The sequence below is a fragment of the Cupressus sempervirens genome, chromosome 10 (assembly GCF_028749045.1).
Source record: "Cupressus sempervirens isolate cs-2001-9-10 chromosome 10, ASM2874904v1, whole genome shotgun sequence".
Classification (NCBI taxonomy): domain Eukaryota; kingdom Viridiplantae; phylum Streptophyta; class Pinopsida; order Cupressales; family Cupressaceae; genus Cupressus; species Cupressus sempervirens.
The window spans coordinates 217,720,196-217,738,857 of NC_143127.1; the positions used below are offsets into that span (position 1 = coordinate 217,720,196).

At 34.9% G+C, this 18,662-nt stretch overlaps 1 pseudogene; it reads right to left on the bottom strand.

Annotated features, from left to right (window-relative positions):
- Positions 1–246: 246 nt before the first annotated feature.
- LOC149533418 (putative E3 ubiquitin-protein ligase ARI8 pseudogene) lies at positions 247–1,697 on the bottom strand (annotated as a pseudogene).
- Positions 1,698–18,662: the final 16,965 nt, after the last annotated feature.

Below are 18,662 nucleotides of genomic sequence, written 5' to 3' on the forward strand. Positions count from 1 at the left end.
TTCACTGCCCTGTAATGTTTGGGGAATTTATTTTTAACAATGTCAATGTCTCATCATATTGTATGATTTATTATGAGAATGAGAGAGTTCAACTTGATCATAACTTGAATTTCTTTTATAATTATTACTATGAAATGTAGAAATCTAATAACTTCGATTGAAAATATAAATGAACAAGTGTGTAACATGCTATTATTTTATATTTAATCTTAGTCATTACAACTTGGTCTGCATAATTTTCGTCTATTACAACTTGGCCCGCATAATCTTCTCTCGCTTAGGCTTCCTTTTCGATAGCATTGACACGGTTCTGAAATAATGGCCAGTGGCATTTGTAAGGGTATCAAGCTTGATTCGAAATTCATTAGATTCTTCTGCATGCTTTTCGCTCTCAATAAAAACCTGCAACCCACTCTCAACACACTGATGAAGTTGTTCAGAAGCTTGTTTATACTCGAACAATTCTTTGTAGGCACTTTTATTTTAATTTTCAGCGAGATAATACCCTACATCCACTTCAGCACTCTTGTGCATTCAACGATCTGAATTCACGCATCTTTCACTAATTTAACATGTGACTCAGGTAAGAATTGTTTGTCAGCCAACTGTTTGATCTGAACGTTCTGAGCCCGCTTCACATTTGACACTGCTTTGGCCCTGGACTTTTCATGGGCTGCCCATCGCTCATAATAATGACTGTATCTGTCCAAGGATTGTTTTATGACTTCCCTCTCTTCCCTCTTTATTTTCTCTTCCATCAACATTAAATCTGTCGCACTCATAATAATTACGATGTCCTTGCCAATCCCCAAGGCATAACCAGCAAAAATGAAATTTGCGTGGTTCCACACATGTCATATGCACACAACCTGCATTCTTCTCTATTGCCCGCCTACATTGTGCGCAGGGCTTTGCGTTCACAATTTTCCAGTTCTCCGTTTCTGCATTGTCGCTGTTCTTCAATACCCATTTTCTAGCCGTGTCACAATCTGCGGGGTGATGCATCTCTTCAGAGCAACTGCAGCAAAAATGATGACAACATCTGCAGGTGACGTCGTAGCCTTCCGTGATTCCAATGCATACTCACATTCAGGAAAAGGGCACCATTTGATTCTTCCGTTTTGCGCAACATATGATTCAACAAGAAATTGCCCATATTTTGATCTGTCCTGTTCATCTGTAATGAAAGAGAGCACGGTGTCCTCACCAACGGCAGCCCCACAGTTTGGCTCTGGACATTTCAAAGTGAGACACCCCATTCCGTCTTCCCTAATTGAGGTCTGAATGAACTTTGTAATGGGCAAAACCATGAAGAGCTTTCATGTCAGTAATGGAGTGGGTTTCCATACAGATGGATTAGTATAACTGCTCCATCAACTCTTTAACTGAGTATATGGCCTTAAATCTAGCTTTTGTTCGTCCATGAACCATTCATCCAGCAAAATTGAGACATTCCAGTTGAAATGGTGGAGGAGGATTTTCGAGTAGGACGGGGATAAATTAGAGCAGAGGGAAGAAACAGAGTCGGTGGCCTTCTGTTGCCGCTGAATGATGTCTTGTGGGCTTATAACTGTACAACACTTACTCTTGCTCTCACTCTTCTCTGGCAGGGAGATCTGTACCTGTGCAGTTGCAGCAGAATCACAATGAGTAGAGCAAGAGTAAGTGTAATTCTTTGCTGCGTACTCCATCGTCATCTTCCCAACGTCTTCTTCGCAACTGGATTGCTTCTGATATGTGTTTATTAGGTCCTCTACAGAGTAAATCAATTATGATGCATACACAGATGATTACATGTCCTACTTGTTTTTTTAAAGCTGCGTCTCTTCAAATTCAATTAAATTATATCTTTTTATATTAAATTTTTATTACTAATTTATTAATTATCATTTTTAATTTACAATTTTGTTTTCAAATAGCCGTTATGAATATTATTTAATATAGGAGCAGAACAAATAAAATTATAAAAAACTTTAGTTGTTTCTACTTTTGACAATGCAAAGATTATGGTTAATTTCTGCAGAGAAAATGTATCAAAGAGAAGGAAAAAAATAGAGTTTTTTTTTTTTTTTTTAAATTGCCAAAACATGGTGATTTTAATCTATTTGGTTGTTTTTAAGTTTTTTTAAAATTTTATCATGGAAAATAGTTCACAAAATATGTAACATAATCACAACATTTATAAATTTCTTGATGTCCTGCTTTATATAGAAACCTAAGAATGACAAGGCCAAAGAATAGTCCATAGTACAAGAGACCTATGCCAATTTCTTGTTCTCCTTATATATCTAAGATGTATGATACTAATTCAAAATAAAATTTATTAAATTTAGAAGCTGATCTATTGTAAAATATCAGAATAGATCTTTGGTGAGAAAAAAATTATACTTAATATTTTTAGGAAAAAGAAATATCTATCTTTTATAAATTTTAAGTTGCAATTATATTTTTTCATTTAAAAAGTTCTATATTATTATACTTGTTATTGTAATACAACTTACAACTCTAATCAAACTTAAACTATTCTCTAAAATATACATATTCTTAAAAATAATTTTATTGTAAATTCTTAAATAACTATGTACCAGAATCATATTGCTTCTACTTATTGATCAACGCTTCCATTTTTCAACTAACAAAATGTGTAGGATTTAATCCCTAGATCCCCTTCCATTGATTTCTAGATAGAAATAACTTATGAAACCTTTCTTTTAATGTTAAGAGTGTCAGGAGTCAGTACTTGTTTTTGTTTTTGCATTTGTATATGGGAAGAAATACATAATTTTCACTATACTATGAAGCACACTTCTACCACGACAAGGCCGCCTTCAGATGAGGAAGTTTGTAGGGACAAAAAGTGTCCCGAAATAATAAAACATTTTATGAACTGTTTAATACTATCAGTAGTATAATGATGTCTGGCAATTGTTAAATGACTTTCTTTTCTTTGAGTTTTATCTATAAAAGGTGATGAATTGGTTGGGCTAACTCTTAAGTTCAATTTGGGTGCTACTTGAACTAGGGAAAAAATGATAAATATAGTAGGAGATCTAGTTTAAATGTATTGGTTGGACTTCTAAAAATGGTCTATAACTAGCTATATACATATTATATATTTATATAATATATATAGAGAAAGCCGAGAGATATCAATGCTTTAATTTTTTAATATGAATTTTTTTTTTGTGTAAATTAAAGCCTCTTTTCTTTATATATATAATATGTATATAGCTAGTAGCATCCCGAGGGTATGTTAAAAAAATACAATTCTAATATTTATTATATAATATTATATTACTACATAAGTTTTATAATAAGAACTTGTATAATTCTATTATGTATAGGACAAATTTTTTAATTTGACAAATAGGTCTAATTTAATGTAGGTTTGGGGTTGAAGTTTCTTAGTTTAATTCTAAAAAATGTCAAGGCTTCTAAGTAGGTTTAGAGTTTGAGTTTATTGAGGTTTATAGTTAGGGTTGAATTAGTTTAGTGTTAAGGATATAGTTTTTAGTTGATGTTGTATTATGTTTAGGATTCATTATAATTTATAGGTTTATTAAGTTTAAGGTTATGATTCAATTTGGGTCAACACTTAATCACTAATAGGGTTCAATTTTAGCTAGGGTTATTACATAATGAATTAATGAAAGGTTTAATATTAAATTATATTTAAGCTTATTTTGCGGTTAGAGTTTGGTTTGGTTTAGTTTTGGCTCTATCTTTCAATGTACTCTCTCTCTCTCTCTCTCTCTCTCTCTCTCTCTCTCTCTCTCCCTCCCTTCCTCCCTCCCTCCCTCCCTCTCGCTCTCTCTCTCTCTAATAATTTGTTTTCCCTACTTAACATATACCTCAAACATGCATCTCTCTCTCTCTCTCTCTCTCTCTCTCTCTCTCTCTCTCTCTCTCTCTCTCTCTCGTCCTCCATCTTACCTTTAATTACATACAAGTACCATTCATATCTACCATGTGTCTCTCCCCTATTGAACTCTCTCTTCCACCACCACCATCTCTATCTATATTGATCCCCAAATTTGCAAATTTTCAAGATCTATCTCATTTTTTCCCCTCTACCCTCTCTTGATTTCTCTTTCTCAATTTGCTCCTTTTTATTCCTTATAATATCTCTTCCTAATAATAGCAATATATCTTTAGCTCATGTTTATATCAATCAATGTGCTTATAACATCTCTCTCTCTCTCTCTCTCTCTCTCTCTCTCTCTCTCTCTCTCTCTCTCTCTCTCTCTCTCTCTCTCTCTCTCTACTCTACTCTACTCTTGCCATATTTTCCGCCTATTGTCTTCTTTATCTACCTCATGTGGCTCACCTTGTCCCCATGATATCTTATCTACTACCTATCGTTACTCACTCTATCTCTTTATCTAACACTCACTCTTTCTCTCACTCCCTCTTTTCACCACATCTTCTCCATCTCTATTTGTTATACATACACATCTATATCCCCCTAATTAATCCTTTCTATATTCCTCCCTTCTCTCTCTATCTAACACTTTATCATCTCCCTACTCTCACCATATTTTTCCCCTATTTACCTTCTATATCTATCTAATGCCTCTTACCTTGTCCCCATTCTATCTTAGCTACCACTTCTCTAATAATTAATTGACTCCCTTCTCTTGCCATATTTTCTCCTTGTTTATCTTCTTTATCTACCTCATGTCTATCACCTTGTCCCCATTCTATCTTATCTACCACCTATAGTTAGTCAGTCTATCTCTTTATCTTTCATTCACTCTTTCTCTTGCTCCCACCTATTAACATATCTTCCTCATCTATAGCTCTTATAGGTACACATCTCTCTCTCTCTCTCTCTCTCTCTCTCTCTCACACACACACACACACACACACACACACAGCCACTCCCTCCTATTATCATAAATTTCCCATATCTATCTCTTATACATAAACATATATATCCCTATAATCTCTCTCTCTCTCTCTCTCTCTCTCTCTCTCTCTCTCTCTCTCTCTCTCTCTCTCTCTCATGTCTCTCACCTTGTCCCCATTCTATCTTGTCTTACCTCTATATTTAATCACTCTCTCTCTCTCTTTATCTTCCACTCACTCTTTCTCTTGCACCCTCCTCTCATGATATATTTCCCATCTCTCTCTCTCTCTCTCTCTCACACACACACACACACACACACATTCATTGAGCATTATAAAGTTTTTTTGGAATTGATTCCTAATGAGATTGTGGAATGTTAGCAATACTTGGCTACTTCTCTTATTTGTATTGGTGGTGAATGATCAAACTTTGTTGAGTTGTTGAGCTTCAATAACTGTCGTGATCCATTACTTACCGAGTTTTAGTAATTGTAGAGGTGGGTAGGGTGATGTATTTACTGAGCTACTTGGGCATAGTGCTTACCGAGTGAGCTCAAGTTTAGTGTTGACCGAGTTGTTGAATCATACTATCTTACTAAGTAACTCAATTCAATGGAAACTAAGTGTATACCAGGCATCAAATGTTGATGTGTTGACAAATTTTTTGTCAGGTGCTTTCCGAGCAAGGTAGGGCATTAATTAGGCATAATGCTTATCGAATGATCTTAGGCTTATTGGTGTTCGACTTGTTTGATCATAGGTGACTTGGTTCAGTAATGATTGAGTTTTTTTTTAGGCTCCAAGTGGTTGTATGGTTGACCAAGTTCTTGCTGGACATCAACAAGAAGTGTGATGATAGTGAGTGGCAGCTATGACTAAGGGGGTAGTGTTGGCCGATTGACAAGTTGTCACCGAGTTGCAATCAACCTGGCAACTTAAGTATGGGCTACAATTAAGTATTGATCATTAATTATTAAATTAATTCTAACATGTGCAATGTTATGGTAAGTACTACAAATTTCTTCTATTTCATGTTTGTAGATGTCACCTAAGTACGATTTCACTTCAATTTGGCTGCATGGTTTTGCACATGGCAAGATTAATATGAAAATTCTCCATTTTGGGGCCATCATTTTTGTACTTCATCTATTAGAGTTGCAATTGGGTTCTAATTTTAGTGGCATTATATTTATTTATCACATGGGAATAGGTACTTCATATCCTTTGAGTGTGTGATGGGGGATTTATCTATATGCAAAGAACATATCCTTTTTCTTAAATTTTTCTTTCCTACTTTGTGTGCCTGTCATCTCACTTGGTCTCAAGATGTCATTCCTACATGATGATTGTATGAAATGTGATTCCTGCTACCAGTATCACCAAAACATCCTCCCAAAAAAATTTAGAATTAAGCTTCAATCAACATTGGAAGAAGATGCACCTTCTCCTTCTTCATATGATGCAGTGCAAGATATCATGCTCATTGTGCACTCATGCTATTCGTCATGCAATTCACACCATTATTGGGGAGGATTTCTTCTTTGCAACTGCAAGACATGTCTTGTTTCCTTCAAACTTGGTCTTGATATTCTTGTCCAGTGCTATGGACCTACTCCAATCAAGATCATGGCTGGAAATTATTGCAATCAAGGTGGTCTGACCAAAATTTTGGGCTGATAATAAGTTGAAATTGCTGATGCAAAGCTATGATTTGTGGGCTAGAAATGCCTTGGTGGGCAGATTATTTCCAAGATCTCTACTCATGTAGAAACATGAAGTTATGGCAACATTCGAGGCATTATAAAAGTCCTTCGAAAAGCATAACCCATGGTTCTTGACAAAGACTTTGCAAGTCATGGCACGAGTGTTGGGTCATCAGCTGGCTAAGGGTGTGAAGAAAATAGGAATTACATTGCTCAATATTTTGGGCTTACCAATATCTAACACACATGCACTTTCCACTCACATGATGAATCCTTCAGCCTCCCCAAGCCAATTTGTCTGTGAACTAGGTGTTTGGTCCACCCCGGTTGCTATAGTTCAGAGTGCACCTTCTTCCACTAGTAATTCTATTGTCATTGCTAAAGGGTTGGGTTCTAGTTGAATTAGGGAAAAGATGATAAATATAGTGGGAGATTTAGTTTAAATGTGTTGGTTGGACTTCTAAAAATCGTGTATAAAGAATGTCATTAAAGTTTCTTTTATTAAGTTTCCAAATTATGGTTCAGGATCAATTGATATTAATATAGTAGTAGAGCACATTTTATAATAACTTAAAAAAATGTATTTATGTAAATACAATCTTAAATTTTAAGTTTTTATATAAGAGATAATAATTAATCTTAACGATTAATAGTAAATAAATAATAAATGTATTTAATTTTATAAACATTAAATTTGAAGGGTATAGAGCTATTTAATTCAAGAGTAATGGTGTGTTTTTATTTTTAATTTGACAAAAGATAGGTGGTTTTCATTTTTTAGCTATTTTTTTCTACTATGTAGATCCAATTTGAAAAACTCTTTTCTTTTTATTATTAAGTTTGTAGACTTTTCTATTCTTTATTTTTCTATTAAATATATTATACTACTATAAATGTATTTTTCTTCTATTAATTAATGCATAGAATTGATAGTGTGGGAAACACCATACAAGTACTTGTTTTAAGTTTGTCTTTGCTCATAATTAAGATCTTTCTATACCTTTTACCCACACACACTGATTTTCTCCATTTATAGGGAAGATCGTAGATAGACCATGCCTAAATTGTTGAAGGTGTCCTAGACTTCACTTTCTTCTAGCTATTTCATTTCCCATCTAGTTGTCATTCAAATAAGTAGGACAAGAACTTTATTGAAAAATATTATTATAAATTTTTTCTAATGTAGGAGCATCCTGGGTTGCACTACTATTCTGCATGTTTTTAGTTTTTATCTTGCTACTGAAACTAGGTTCTGCTAAAACTGTGTAATTAATTTTATGTAATTAATGAAGAGCTATGCACTTCTAGGATTGAAGAGGGCCTAGCATACTATCTATGCCCTAGAGTGCAAGTTCTAACTCCTCATGAGTTAGGAGATATGGCAATTTTTCTAGAACATCGATCTCTAGCAGTTTTGCATGATAGTTTATTGTGCTTAACTTTTAGAATAGATGCACACTTTTCCTTGATGAATCAAACCTTGCACACTAAATAGTTTGTAGAGGACCTATATATCTACCCACAATTCAAAGCGTGACTTCTAACTCAATTAGAACTAGGAGATATCACAATTTTTCTCAGACATAGATTTTAGGTGAGTTAATTGTTATTGCAGGCCGACTTGTAGCATTTAATTTATGTATTTGTATTTAATTCAATTATGAGCCAACTTGTGGCTTCTCCATGTTCTTGAATGATCTATAAGCCATTTTGGCTAGTATAAATAGAGTGTTTAGGCTAGGAGCTAGGGCAGTTAAGTTAAGAGTTTTAGGGAGTTTCAAAGAGGATTGCACAACAAAACTAGAAAGTGTGAATTGGCCATGTGTATGAATGTATTTTGTATTTGACCATAACCTAGAAGGCCTTAGAGCTAGACATGTATGTTGAATATTTTAAGAATCAATAAAAATTATTTTTCTTTTCCTCCTCCTCTAATTTTTGTTCTTTGTGTTTTCTTATGTTGTGTTAACTCTTGCAGGGTGGTTTAGAGAGCTAGGTGTGCCTTTGGGCCTAGTTTTCTCTACCCTTCCTTGTGTTAGGTGGTATTAGAGCTTGAGGTTCATCCTTGTGGTGATTGGATTGTATAGAACCCTATTTTAGATTTGGTTATACGGTGGTAAATCTACAGATTTGACCTATAACTTGTAGAGGGTATGATCTTGTAGGAACCTAATTTGTAAAGATGGTTCATGGCAGAAGAAATACTAATAATGCTATGTTGGATCAATTGAAACAAATTGCAGCCAGATTAGATGCTATGGAGATAGCCTAGAGGAAAGGAGCGCATCTTGAGGATGTGAGTGATGATGAAGCAGCAACACCAAACCATAATCTAAAACTTGAAGAAGACGAAGATGAGTAAAGATTGTTGAGAGTATTGTCTAAGAAAAATTCAAAGCCTACTATAGAAGTTGTTCCTTATGATGAAAAATTAGATACGAATGTTGTTTTGGATTGGATCTTAGATATGGAGAAGTTCTTTGAGTATGAAAACACAACTAATAATAGAAAGGTGAAGAATGCAGTTACTAGGCTGAAAGGTCATGCTTCATTGTGGTGGGAGCATTTGCAAATTGATAGACAAAGGAGAGGAAAGGAGAATATCAGAACTTGGCTGAAGATGGTGAACAAGATAAAGAAGAAATTCCTTCATGCTGATTACCAAGTTATCTTGTTGAGAAAGATGCAAAATTTGAGACAAAAGGAAATGACTGTGAAAGAGTATACTGAATATTCTATAGATTGGACATTAGATCTGGACATGTGAATGATGATGTTGAGAAAATTGTAAGGTACATAAATGGATTGAGATCTAGAATTCAAGATGAAATAAGTTTTGTGAAGTTAGAAAGTGTAGAAGAAGCATATCAATATGCCTTGAAAGCTGAGGAGGTCTTGACAAAGAAGCATGAACAAAGACAAAGAGGTAGAGGTGGTAGATTCCAGAGAGGCAGAGGTAGATCCTTTGGAGAAAGTGGTAGATCTGACAATTTTGTGCAAGATAAAGGTAAATCTGAATGGAAGAATGATGAGAAAGAAAAGATCGAGTGGAAAGGTAGTATCTCATATTGAGGAGGTACTCAATCTTACCGAGGAAGAGGTAATTCTTACCCTAGAGATGGTTTCCATGAAAAAAAAATTGGATGTGGCAAAGAAGGTCATAGATCTTTTGAATGTAGATCTTCTAAAAGTGGGTAGAATAATAGAAATGTTATGATTCAAGAAGACATTGAGAGTTCACCAAGTGGACCTAAGGCTAGAGAAAATCTGATGGTGAGAAGAACCTTATGTAATAAGGGATGTGATGAGGAACTTGTCCTTAGAAGAAGTCTTTTCAAGACCAAATGTAAGATGGATGAAAAATGCTGCAAGGTAATCATTGATAGTGAAAGTTCTACAAATTTGGCATTAGAAGAGATGGTTACAAAGTTGAAGTTGTAGAGGCTAAAACATTCCAAACCTTATCAAGTTTCCTAGATCAAAGATGAGCATAAGATATTGGTAAGTGAGCAATGCCTTGTGAAGTTCAAATTTGGACATTACTTTGATGAATTCTTGTGTGATATTATGCCTATGGATTGATGTCATATTTTATTAAGTAGACCTTGGCAATATGATAGATATGCTATGCATGATGGAAGATTGAATCAATATATTCTTTGGGTACATGGGAAGAAAAAAATATTGTTGCCTTTGACTAAAAGTCTAGATGAGGTCATTTGTACTACAATAAAAGTTTGCATGGTTAATGGAAAGCAATTTTAAAAGGAAGTAAAGAAGAACCAAGTTTGTTATTCTATAGTTCTTAGAGGACCAAGTGTTGGTAACAATGACCATGTGATAGTAGAAGTTGGCAATGATAGAGTGATATTAGGAATTATAGAAATGTTGAAGGAGTACAAAGAAATTGTTGTTGAGGATTGTAATGCCTTAACAAGGGATCCAAAAGAATTAACCTAAAGTTTTACTAAGTTTGGTAGCATTTTTTTTTTTGAAGTAAGAAAGAGTAACATACACATCAACCACATAGTAGCAGAAGCAATAACATACAATTAACTAAAGCATACATATCAGGTTACATTCATAAGGAGCCCATGACGTTGAATTACATTTAAATTTAACTAATACTAATTCTAACAACTACCACATCCATATAAAAGAACAATTATAAAGTCCAAAGTCCATAATATACATTTGTTCTGAATGCCTCGTGGAAAATGAAATTTGGAATGCTCAATCATCCATATTACATGTCACAGGGTATGAAAGGCTTAAAAGAGTATACATATATAAAAATAGAAATACATCACCCTCCTCATATCCATGATACAAGTAGAAATAAAATAAATGAAACCATCCACCATACATGATACATCCATCCATCATAAAACACAACTAATTAAGTACGCGGTTCCTCCCAACCATCAATAGCATCATAAGACCATCATGGGCCCTAGCCATCCCTCATGCATAACATCCCAAGCCACCGATCAGATCATCGGTACTATCGTAATAGGGACATCATTACTAAAACATGCTACAACCTAAGCATAAGAAATCTAACATGCTAGAATAAAGCATAAGATGATCCTACAAAGTAGAAAACATCACCTATCACATGCTAATTATCAATATAAGGAAATGCATTAGTAAATAACATCATCTAAACATGATAAAAAAGCATCCCAATGAAAGTATAAGTCACAAGAAGGCATAATCTGGAACCTAAAGTACCAAGTGAACACATCCAGCAATGGTTGCACTAGGATAATAGGCCATCTCTGTACACCGGTCCCTAGCAATGGTGTAGGTAGCTATGCCTCCCAACCATGTGGTACCCATAGGTCCACACCCACCATCCTGAGGAGATAGTCTCAAGTCCCAAACACGATATCAAATCACACAACACAAGTACTCTATAAGTCTAAGAAATCCTAAAAGAAATCTAACTCAAAGGTTCTAATATAGATCGACATCTAATTCCTAGAGGCACACAAGAAACATAGGAAGCTTACTATGTAAGTGGGAAAGTGTCATCACATGAATCATGTTGGAGTTACCCTGGCAATTTCTTACGATTCTAGGGTCCCTAGTGATCCCTATATGACCACTAGTATCGTCTTGCACTGACAAGGCATACTACAGAATGCAAAGTCGCAACCAAGCATTCTCTCTACTCCCATCCTAGTCTGTACCAGCACTTGAGGCATTGACAAGAACATACAAAGACTCTAATTAAGTTCATTTTAATCCTCATTTGGTGTAATATTTTCACTTATTAAACAACTTATAATAAGTTACCTTGGTAGCCACTTAGAGCCTTGGCCCCCATTGCAAGCCACTTCTAGACACTATGATATGATTGAGGTATTTTTATATGATTATTTATATATGCTTTTATGAGCCTAGGGTAGGTTATCTACATGTAGTGTTGGGAAGTGGCTGGCAATGGGGGCTTGGGCCCTAAGTGGCTACCAGGGTAACTCATTGTAAGTTATTTAATAAGTAAAATAATTACACCAAATGGAGATTAAAATGAACCTAATAAGAGTCTTTGTATGTTCTCACCAATACCTCAAATGCTAGTACAAACTAGGATGGGAGTAAAGAGAATGCTTGGTTGCGACCTTGTTTAGTTGCAACCATACCTACCCTTTGACTAAGTCATCACCTTCCCTACTATAGTAGGGCCTATGACAGCTATCATAGTACCTACAACAACAGGTATGACACCGGCCAGGGGTGTTGGGAGTGGGGTTATTTTTAAACAATTGTAATTTAAGTCTTATAGAAAACATATAATCAACTATTTGAATTTTTGATTTTAAATTTTTCATTTTCAATTTCAAGCCTTTGTCAATTATCTGATAGGAAGATTTGATTAGCATTCAAATTTCTAAATCAAATTTTCTTTTAAATCTCAAACCCTCCCCATTTTAAAACTAATTTCTTTCAATTTTCAAAATGAGGTTTTCTAAATAGTTTTTCAATCTAGATCTACAAATGGAATTGAATAATAAAAGATTTAGAATAGGAGAGTGATAGATTCATGCAACGAAATCTAGAGAATCGATCTCAAAAATTGCGAAAAAGATAAGATTATCTAAATAACATAATTCTAACTGGGTGAACAAAACTCAAGAACCTACCTGGTTCTGATGCTAAAATTGCAATGCCCAAAAGATTTGCGAGAGAATTTTCTTCTATCCAAGAACTTCTCTCTAACAATTTTTTCAAAATTTCCTTTCCCAAAATTTGCTTCCCCATTTGCTTCCAAAATTCACATCCAAATTCGTCTCCCCTAAACATGAACCCTTCAATTGTGATAAAGAGTTGTCTCCTTCAATCAGGGCATTAATTGTGTGTTCACCTAGGAGAACTCTGCGCTCACCAGACTTCAACTATAATTAACTTTTATTAATCTTTTCCATGCATGTTAATTAAATTATTAAACAACTTTATCTAATTTTCACTTGACTTCATTTTTAATTAATTTATTAAATTTAATCTCATGCATGAACTTATGCAGTTAAAATATTTATTAGATTCACTTGTTTTATCTTTTAAATTGTTTTTTAATATTTTAATCTCATGCACGCATCATGTGAACTTAAAACTTTTAATTAAATTAATATATTTTTCACTTTTTAAATTTATTTTCAAAACTTAATTGATAAAATATTTATTAACTTAAATAATAATATTTAGCATATATTTAAAAATGAACTCTAAATACATTATTATTAAATTAAATAAATATTATCATATTCCAAATTTATTCTTATAACTTTTATCTTTAAATTTTAATTCTTTTTTTATTTAATTAATCTCTTAATTAATTAAATATAACTAAATACTAAAATATCATAATATTTTTCCATTAAATTAAATCATTAATTTAATCTTTTAATTAGACTTAATTAATAGAAAATACACCAAAGAGTCATTAAACAAAATACAAAAACCCATCATAGAAAACCACATACAAAATCAAACTAAAGGGTTATTATCACAAATTAATGTCAATCGATGCATTTGGAAGATATTCAACTCAAATACTTATCCTAATTTTCAATTAGGACAAATGGCTTAAAGGCTTAGGATTTAAAATTAAGAATTTATTTCCCCTCTTACCATTGAGATAATACGATAGGGTATGCTCATCTTGGCAATTCAGAGAAGTCGATACCCAGTACCTACAACCTGCATAAAAACCATGCATGTACAAACACAATATTCTAAGCTAAATAAGCAATGGCAAGAAGTGGTGCATCATGTAAATCCTGACTAGCAGGTGACTACAACTCTCTTCCTTAACCACATCAGAAATGGCAAACATAAAAAAAAAAACATGCACACCATACACATACAATATGAGGTAAGTATCCATAAGAAGTCACATAATAATAAACCATCTAACTAATTGTTAGGAATAAGGTGTCTCAACCTTGTATAATTCCTATTCATTATTATTTGTTTTGTAAAATGTATTTCTTGCAAATAATGTTGATGTGTCAACATCTTAAATTGTGTGTAAGGAGATCATGACTAAAATGGTTATGATAGATTCCTATGACACATAAGAGCTATGTTAGGAAGATTCAATGATAAGTGAAGACATGTGGTAACTGAGATATTTGAGTACTGTACACTCTACCCCAATAGTGGGGTTCAGGGCATCGCCCCGAAAAATTTTTTGGGGTTCCTATTTTCTCGGAGAATGGTAAAACCCTAATATTGGTTACCTTTGGGAGTAGACCTAAAGTGAAGTGCATGTTATAAGTATTTTTAGGGTTGCAAAGAGAAGCGATGCAAAAAAGGTGTATTGTTGGTATTGCGAGTAGCTATTGGAGTCTTCTGTTGTTGATGTTGAACTTGCATTGCAAGTGTATTGTAACCTTGTGTTGAAGATAATACATTGTGCAGGTTCTGAAGGGGTGGGGTTGTTTTACCAAAAGGTTTTTCCCCACCGAAAAATCTTTGTGTTATGTGTTTCTTTCTCTATTTATTTTCTGTATGCATGGTTGGTTGCAATATTGTTGTTTACATGATATTGAATCTGTAAGTGTAGAAGATTTTAATAGGATTTGCATCATACTTTCCTTATGAGATTAGTGTAGGAAGCTGTTTCCGCACCTGAGTTTCCTTACAAGTGGTATCAGAGCTTGATCAACTTTTGATCCTAGTTGTTGGGTAGGGTTTTTTGAGCTAATCTCAAGTTGAGTGGGAGTCTTGTGCAGAGCATCCTGAATCTTATTTGCAGTTTGAGATGGCAAGTTCATCATATGGAAGAATGGAGGTGGAGAAATTTAATGGCACTAATTTCAAGTTGTGGAAACTCAAGATGGAAGACATGTTGAAAGATTGTGACCTATGGAAAGTGACTACAAGCGCTACAAGACCAACAACTATAGCTCAAGAAGATTGGGATATCAAAGACTGCAAAGCTAAGGGTCTCATAAGACTCTATTTAACCAATGTAGTCCTTCTGAATGTTCTAGATGAGAAAACTGCATATAGTTTGTGGGAGAGACTTGGGGCCATGTATCAGGCCAAATCTTTGGTGAACAAGTTGTTCCTAAGGAAGAAGTTGTATTCTCTACGAATGGAGGAAGGTGGATCCTTAATGAATCATTTAAATGCATTTAATTTGTTGGCTGCACAGTTGACATCAGCTAGTGTCAAGTTAGAGGAGGAGGATCGTTGCTACACACTTATGTGTTCTTTACCAGATTCATGGGACCATCTTGTGATGGCTCTTAGAAGCACATTAGTCACCTTCAAAATGGATGATGTGGTGTCTTCGCTGCTATCAGAGGAGATGCAAAGAAAGGCTTCTGTTTCAGAAAAAGAAGCCCTTGCTATTTGTGGGAGATCCACGAAAAGAGGAAAGAAAAATGACAATAAGTCTGAAAATAAGGGTAGATCCAAATCCCGTGAGAAGTCAAAGACTTCCAATAAGTCCAAGGAAAAATGTTGCAACTGTGATAAGACTGGGCACTTCCATAAAGACTGTAAAGAGCCTAAGAAGAAGAAGAAAGCTTCAAAATTTTGGTTCTAAAAAATCTCAAGAAGACGGCGATGCATTCATCGTAGCTTTGGCAGCCCATACATCTGATGATGTGTGGTTGGTTGACTCGGGTGCATCTTTTCACATGACCTCTCATCGAAACTAGTTCTCAAGATATGAAGAGTTTGATGGTGGAAAGGTGTACTTGGGTGATGATTCTCACCTAAAGATAGTTGGACACGGAAGGGTCACTATCAAATTTCCTAATGGATGAGTAAAGGGAATCAATGGAGTTATGCACATTCGAGGTTTGGCACAAAACCTATTATCTGTGAGTATGTTGAATGATGTAGGTGTGCAAGTTGTTTTTTTGAAAGAAGGATGCAAGATGATGAGAGGATCGATAGTGCTTGCAAAGGGGTACTAGGAGAGGTAACTTATTTCAGCTAGATGCATGTATTCCTCTATGTAATAGTTCTTCATCCTCACCATCTAAACAAGCAGTGAAGAATACTATGGTTATTGGTTCTGATGGGAATGCAAACACTTTGGAAGGAAAGCTTCCTGCAAAAAAGACAATGTTGTGGCATATGAGATTTGGCCACATTGGTGAGAAGGGTCTCAGAACCCTAAAGAATAAAAATCTCATTGAAGGGTTAAATGATTGCAATCTTGAGTTTGACTTTTGTGAACACTATGTATGTGGTAAACAAAATCGTGTTCAATTTTACTCTAGTTCTCACAAATCTTCTGATGTTTTGGATCTTATTCATTCTGATGTATTTGGTCCTGTAAAAATTCCTTCAATCTCCAAGTCTATATTTTTTGTATCCTTTATAGATGATTATAGTAGAAGGACATGGATTTATTTCCTTAAAAGTAAGACACAAGTCTTTATTCAATTCAAGGAATTTAAAGCCCTTGTAGAGAATCAGACTAGTAAGAAGATTAAGTGTGTGAGAACTGACAATGGTGGTGAGTTTTGCTCAGCAAAGTTTGAATAGTTCTATAAAGAACAAGGTACCGAGAGGCATAAGACAACTCCTTACACCCCACAGCAAAATGGAGTTGCAGAGAGAATGAACAAGACACTGATGGAGAAGGCTAGGAGTATTCTTAGTGGAGCTGGTTTAGAACAAAGGTTTTGGGCCGAAGTTGTGGCCACTGCTTGCTATCTGGTTAATAGATCTCCTACATCAACCCTTGTTGGTAAGACACCCATGGAGGTGTGGTCTGGTAAGAGGCCTTCAATTAGACATCTTTGTGTTTTTGGTTGTGAAGCTGAAGCACATGTTCCAAAGGAGAAAAGATCTAAGTTGGAAAACAAAGTTGTTAAATGTATTTTCATCGGGTACAGTATTGGTGTGAAAGGATACAAGCTTTGGGATTCTATGACTAGTAAGGTGTTGTATAGTAGAAATGTTATTTTTAGAGAGCTAACATCTTCTCCTGTTGTGCTACAACTAGATGAAAAAGAAAAGAAAAAAGATGTTGTTCAGTTGCCTCCTACCCCTGAGAAGACTGAACAGAGAGACCATGTTGGGTCTAATGATGAGGAGAGCTCTAGCAGCTCTGATAGTTTAGAAGAAGAGGAAGAACAACCTCAACCTCAGCCCTTGAGGAGATCCACGAGAGAAAGAAAGTAACCAGAAAGGTTCTATTATTCTATGTTAGATTCCAATTGTGCTTTTGCTTTGATTACTAGCACTGATGAGCCTAGATCTGTGAAAGAGGCTTTGGGCATGGAAGATGCAGGTTCCTGGATTGAGCCTATGGATGATAAGATGGATTCATTAGAGAAAAAAAAAACATGGGACCTTGTACCTTTTCCTAAAGGGAGAAAATCTATTGGTTGTAAATGGGTGTTCAAGAAGAAATTATGTGCAGATGGCAGTGTTGAAAGGTACAAAGCTAGATTGGTTGCAAAGGGCTATTCACAGATAGAGGGAATAGATTATGGTGAAATATTCTCTCCTGTTGCAAAGTTTACATCCATTAGATTTTTGTTATCTCTTGTTGCATCATATGATTTAGAGATAGAACAGATGGATGTGAAGACAACTTTCCTTCATGGTAATTTGGAGGAAGAGATTTATATGTCACAGCCTGAGCACTACATTGTTAAAGGTAAAGAATCCTTAATTTGCAAATGAAAGAAATCTCTATATGGTTTGAAGCAATCTCCTAGAATTTGGTACCTTAAGTTTGATGCCTTTGTGTTTTTAATTGGATTTGTAAGATTGAAATCAGATCATTATGTTTATTTCAGAGTTAAAAATGATTGCCTTCTAATTGTTGCATTATATGTTGATGATAAGTTGCTATTTGGAAAGGGTAAGGGTATGATTTCTGATTTTAAATCTCAGTTGTCAGCACAGTTTGAGATGAAAGATCTTGGGGCAGCTAAGTACATCTTGGGTATGGAAATTAGTAGAGATAGGTCTAACAGAAAACTTTAGTTGAGTCAAAGTAAGTATGTGAAGTCTATGTTGGATAGGTTCAGCATGGCAAATTGTAGACCAGTATGTGTTCCTATTCCTATGGGAACAAAGTTATCTGTAGATGATTGTCCAAAATCTCCTAGTGAGGTGGAGGACATGAGTAGAGTACCTTATGCTAGTGCAGTTGGCAGTCTTATGTATGCTATGGTCTGTACTAGACTAGACATTTCCCAAGCAGTGGGAGTCCTAAGTCAATTTATGGCTAATCCTGGATAGATACATTGGGATGCAGTTAAGCGAGTATTCAGATATTTGAGGGGTACATCAGATTACTCCATATGTTATCATGGTAACTCTTCTAGATCTCCGCATTCAGTTTGTATTCATGGGTTTATGGATTCAGATTGGGAAGGTGATATTGATCACAAGAGATCCACCAGTGATTATGTGTTCACTATGGTTGGTGGTGCCATTAGTTGGATGAGCAAGCAACAACTTGTGGTTGCTTTGTCCACTACAGAAGCTGAGTACATGGCTTCTACTCATGCTTGTAAGCAAGCCATTTGGCTTAAGAGATTGTGTTCTGATTTTGGTGTTGATGCAGAATAGATTACTATTTGGTGTGACAGTCAAAGTGTTATTTTCCTTGCAAAGAATCCA